The following is a 5684-nucleotide window of genomic DNA, read 5'->3' as shown; positions in this document are numbered from 1 at the left end:
GGATTGTCTGTAGTTAGGCTTGACTCAACTTAAACATTGATGTGTTACTCCAGGTCCATCTGTCCGGTTGCCCAAGCACAGTTACTAACACATTATGTGCTTCTTCAATCTTTTTTTAACCAGTTCTGTAATCGATTTGTATTTAGGGTCTCAAAAACATTCTGAGTATTTCAGAAATATTTATTGGAAAGAGTTACAAAAAAATGAAAATTCAAACTGTGAAAACACTGACATATTGGCTAGCAGTTACAAAAGTGAAATGAACTGGCTGTTCAAGATTACAATCCTGTTTCTTATGTGACAGGAAACCCAGCACATATGACTGAAAAGGCCACAAGTGCATTATCTCCTTCTCTTGTAAAGGGTTGTCCTGTGTATCCTTGCTAAAATAACACAAGAAAGGAAGCACTAAATCAACTTTTCCAGGCACTTAGAGAATTTGACCAGCTTTTGTCAAGTTACTTAGATACTTCCTGGTCATTTTACTAATTTGAAAAACATCCAGAACATAAGCCTGACACAGATTTGATAGAATACGCCCCAAAAGTTGCTTTCCTAAGCAAATAATTAAATAACTGAAATAAATCATCTTCACTATGCTCATTAAATAATTCAAATAAACTCAGTTTTTGTTAGACCTTTGAACAAATCAAAATGAATTACTTATGTGTGTTTATTTCATAATGAAAACATTAGACATCACTGTTTTCTCACACATACCAAAGCACAGTATGAGGTGAGATCTCTTTATTATTAAATCTATTTTAAGGCTAATTGAAAACAGATAAATCGTTTTATTTTCATTACTATTCAGCGTTAGATTGTTCAGCATTGTTGCTGATTTGTTTATTTAATATTTTGCATTGTGGTTTTTCCGACATAACACGAAAGCAGCACAAACACACAACAGATATTACGTAACAAGCGTGCCTTATTGGTCTGAAGGAATTGTGGGACATGAAGTTTCGTAACCGCCCTTTTCTGGTGTCTGGTAAAATTGAAGGCCAGCGTTTACCACGACAAGACGAAAACTAGCATGATAATGCTAATCATAGTTACCGGACAGCTGTTCGGTTAGTAACCAGAGACAGATGTTTCACATTCGCTGAGTCAGCGTCGGGTTTCGGGCGGGCCTCGAAGGTCCAGGCTCGCCCAATAAAGTCACTGTGCCCTCGGCTGTAAGGTGCACTAATGCAGCATCATACAGCTTGGTAATTATTAAAAACGCCAACATTCATAGTGGCCACGAGTCACTGCAGTGCGAGCTTAATGTAATCGGTTCACAGTAGTTTAGCGTTTCTGTAGCAACCGTGACAACCAGCATGACCGAGGAGGCGGCTGGGTGGACGGGCCTGTGCAGAGCAGACTTCGGGTAGGGACTCTCGGGTCTATTTCACACTAAAAACGGGGCTTTAATCAGCTTCTGCTGCTAGCTAGCTAGCTACACGAAAATTGAAAAACAAAACGTGTTGAGGACACTGTGCGCTCACAATAAACTGTCCTAGTGTGTGGTGAGTTCACTGATCCAAATGTGTCTCCGGCTTTGCATCTGCAATTTAAGAAAGATATGTTTGCACTTTTCTAACCTTGGCTACGTTTCTCTGAGTGTACTACGCGTTGTTGTAATTAAACACTAGCGCTTTTGTTGTTTGGAGGAGCAAAGTGACCTGCCCACCAGTTAAAGGTCTGCTGCCATCCTGCGGAGACGGTAGGGCGAGGAATAATTTGGGGGTTACAGCGCCCTCTGATGGTCTCTCTACAAAGTCTCTGTGTGTGAAAAAGCGGTTTGCTAGCTGAAAGGCTCCCAGCCACCGTACCAGAGAAACGTTTCTTCATGCGAATAATTAACCTACGCTTTATTTAATAATTAATTAATAACATTTAATATTACCCGACGTGTTTTTGTTGGCAGCTCGTTAAAACGTATGTCACTTGGCGTATTTAACCTGACTCAAAAACAATGTTATTACAACCAACCATTTAAAGTCTCTGTTTATGTGATAATAGCGCAAAGCCACTGCAGTTTGAAAGAAAAAATGTGTCCTTAACAGTTGGAAGAGGGACAACAAAAGTATAAATGTATAAAGAGCATTTTCACATTTCACCAATCAAAACGGATTAAAAACAGCTTAAAGTTTGTTGTCTTTCTCAGAGCTGTTGTTGTCTTTTTTTTTCCAGTGGAAGTTATTCTCCTCATATGTGGGTTTTTTTTTTGAGTGCCAGCACCCTGTTTTCTAATGTTTATAATGTTTTATAAGTCCCACTAACCTTAAATTGAAAATATCACGATGTAGAAACAGATGTGATAAATCCACTGCCACTCCTACATGTCAGTAACTTTGGTCTGTACTTTTGGTTCTTTTATAAAAAAGCTTTGCCTTCCACTCGCCATCAAGTGCTGCTCAGACAGGATCGCATCACTTTGGGTTTTCTCTCTAATATTGCTGCACCTGACACACAGTCTGTTGTGAACTGAATTGAGTGTGATTAGATGCACAGTAGTATTCAGGTTTTGTGCCTTGTTTTTGATAATCCCCGTGCAGTGTTAGTTTCCTATTGTTTCAGCCGCTTTGATCATCAGGGGTTTTATATGACACACACACACACACACACACACACACACACACACACACACACACACACACACACACACACACACACACACACACACACACACACAACAGGATTTCTATCAGAGTCCTCCAGGTAACAGATCAAGGTTTGTCAAAAACAAGCATGAAACAATAGTGTGGAATAAGATGTGCTCAGTAGTACTTTATTACAATGTTTCAACAAACACTTTTGGAACAATTCATTATTTTAGAACCCACAAAAGAATTTACATTAACTTAAAACTGAATTAAAATGGGGGGAAAGATTGATTACACTCTTCCAAGTTTTCAAGGAAACCAGTGGCGAGTGGATATTGGAATTCTGTGGGTCCTGTTTATCTTCTTTTATCATTTCCTTTTCTGCACTGGTACTCATACTCATCTGTGTACCCAGGATACTTCCTGGCTTTAAAGGTTCTTTTAAACAGAGAACAGACTTGTTTTTCTTTAAGGTTTTTTCAACCTGATCTCAGACGGGAAAAATGTAGACACCAAGTTTCTCATAGTTAACCAAAGCTAGATGTGAAGGACACTTTTTTTCACTGCAATAAAAATAAAAACTTGAGTCTTGAAAAAAAAGTAAACAAACATTTTTTTGAACTTGGAAAGCAACAAAAATAAAAAATAAAAACAAAAAAGGAGGTTATGATATCTGTTAGTGATTAGGCTTTGATGGAGGTGTTTATTGAGATGTGTGTGAGTCAGTGGCTTTGAAAGAGATGATTTTCATTGCATTACTTGCACTGATGTCCTTAATCTTGCCTCTGACGTATACAATCATAATTAAAAAGACTAAAGCTAACAGTGAAACGTTTAAAAACTACACTGAAATCAGCAAACCTGCTCTGGAAACAGAAAGTAAACTGACATGAAAAAAAAAAGTCTAACAACTACACTCAACAAAAATATAAACGCAACACCTTTGTTACTGCTCCCATTCCCCATGGGATGGACGTAGAGACCTAAAATTCATTCCAGATACACAATATAACCATCCCTCCCAAACAGTGGTCACAAATCAGTCCAAATGTGTGGTAGTGGGCACATCTGCTATATTGAGATAATCCATCCCACCTCACAGGTGTGCCACATCAGGATGCTGATCTGACATCATGAGTAGTGCACAGGTGTACCTCAGACTGCCCACAACAAAAGGCCACCCTGGAATGTGCAGTTTTGTCTCACAGCAAAATGCCACAGATGCCACAAGCAATGAGGCAGCGTGCAACTGGCATGCTGACAGCAGGAATGTCAACCAGATCTGTCGCCCGTGCATTGAATGTTCATTTCTCAACCATAAGCCGTCTCCACAGGCGTTTCAGAGAATATGGCAGCACATCCAACCGGCCTCACAACCGCAGACCTCGTGTAACCACACCAGCCCAGGACCTCCACATCCAGCAGGTTCACCTCCAAGATCGTCTGAGACCAGCCACCCAGACAGCTGCTGGAACATTTGGTTTGCAAAACCAAACAATTTCTGCACAAACTGTCAGAAACCGTCTCAGGGACGCTCAACTGCATGCCCGTCGTCCTCATCGGGGTCTTGACCTGACTCCAGCTCGTCGCCGTAACAGACTTGTGTGGGCAAATGCTCACATTCGATGGCGTCTGGCACGTTGGAGAGGTGTGCGCTTCACGGATGAATCATGGTTCACATTGTTCAGGGCAGATGGCAGCTGAGAATGTCCCAGTTCTTGCATGGCCAGCATACTCACCGGACATGTCACCCATTGAGCATGTTCGGGATGTGCTTGACCGGCGTATACGACAGCGTGTACCAGTTCCCACGAATATCCAACAACCTCGCACAGCCATTGAAGTGGAGTGGACCAACATTCCACAGGCCACAATTGACAATCTGATAGACTCCATGCGACGATGTGTTGCACTGCATGAGGCAAATGGTGGTCACACCAGATACTGACCGGTTCTGGGTCCCCAGACCCCCAATAGCGCAAAAAACTGCACATTCCAGGGTGGCCTTTTGTTGTGGGCAGTCTGAGGTACACCTGTGCACTACTCATGATGTCAGATCAGCATCCTGATGTGGCACACCTGTGAGGTGGGATGGATTATCTCAATATAGCAGATGTGCCCACTACCACACATTTGGACTGATTTGTGACCACTGTTTGGGAGGGATGGTTATATTGTGTATCTGGAATGAATTTTAGGTCTCTACGTCCATCCCATGGGAAATGGGAGCAGTAACAAAGGTGTTGCGTTTATATTTTTGTTGAGTGTAATTTGAAAATACAAGCTGTAATAATTGTGTTAGACACACAAAAACGTGCATACAGTTCGTTTTCCTGCCCCTCAAACAGAGTGGGACATTTCTGCTGTTTTCAAAGGAAACCTAAATAAGGATCAGTAGTCTGCATTGGCTCTATCTACAGCTATTGTTAAACATGCTGTTTCCCTCATGTCCTGCAGATGTCTCTGCTGACTGCTCCTCCACGGGAGGCTGAAGCATCAGGCAGGTGAACTACCGTCAGCCTCAGAAGCGTCCAGACTGAAGCTCGTCTGAGAACTTTGTCTTTTGCTTCATGTCAGCAGCACAAAATCATCCCAGAGGTTTCCTGATATGTTTTCACACAAAATGTGTTGTATGCTTGAACGATTCATTTAATTGGCTTAACAAAAAATCCTCTGAAGATGGTGAGCTACAAGACCACGGGTAGGTAGGGACTGTCACCCCGACAGTCACAGAAGTACTCAACAATGCGGCGGATCAATGTCCAGACGGTGGCGCCACAGGCATTCAAGTGTATACTAGAGCTTAGTCTTGTGAAAATCTATGCGACTTTCATCACCGCCTTTAAACTTGCAAAGAGCGACGCAGTGTCGGAGAACAGTTAAATGCACGGATGGAAAGCTACAAATCCAGATCACAGTCACTTATAAAGTAGTTTAATTTAGTGACTATGGATAATAATCTTTCTACTTTTTTTCTTTAAGCACATATTTTTAAACCGAAGCTATCCGTCCTCTACACAGTGAACACACACAACCACACACACACATTATGGGTATTAGCGTGTAAACCCCTCCCATCCGCGGAAGATAGCG

The sequence above is a fragment of the Astatotilapia calliptera genome, chromosome 12, assembly GCF_964374335.1.
Source record: "Astatotilapia calliptera chromosome 12, fAstCal68.1, whole genome shotgun sequence".
Lineage (NCBI taxonomy): Eukaryota > Metazoa > Chordata > Actinopteri > Cichliformes > Cichlidae > Astatotilapia > Astatotilapia calliptera.
This window is presented reverse-complemented; position numbering follows the sequence as displayed.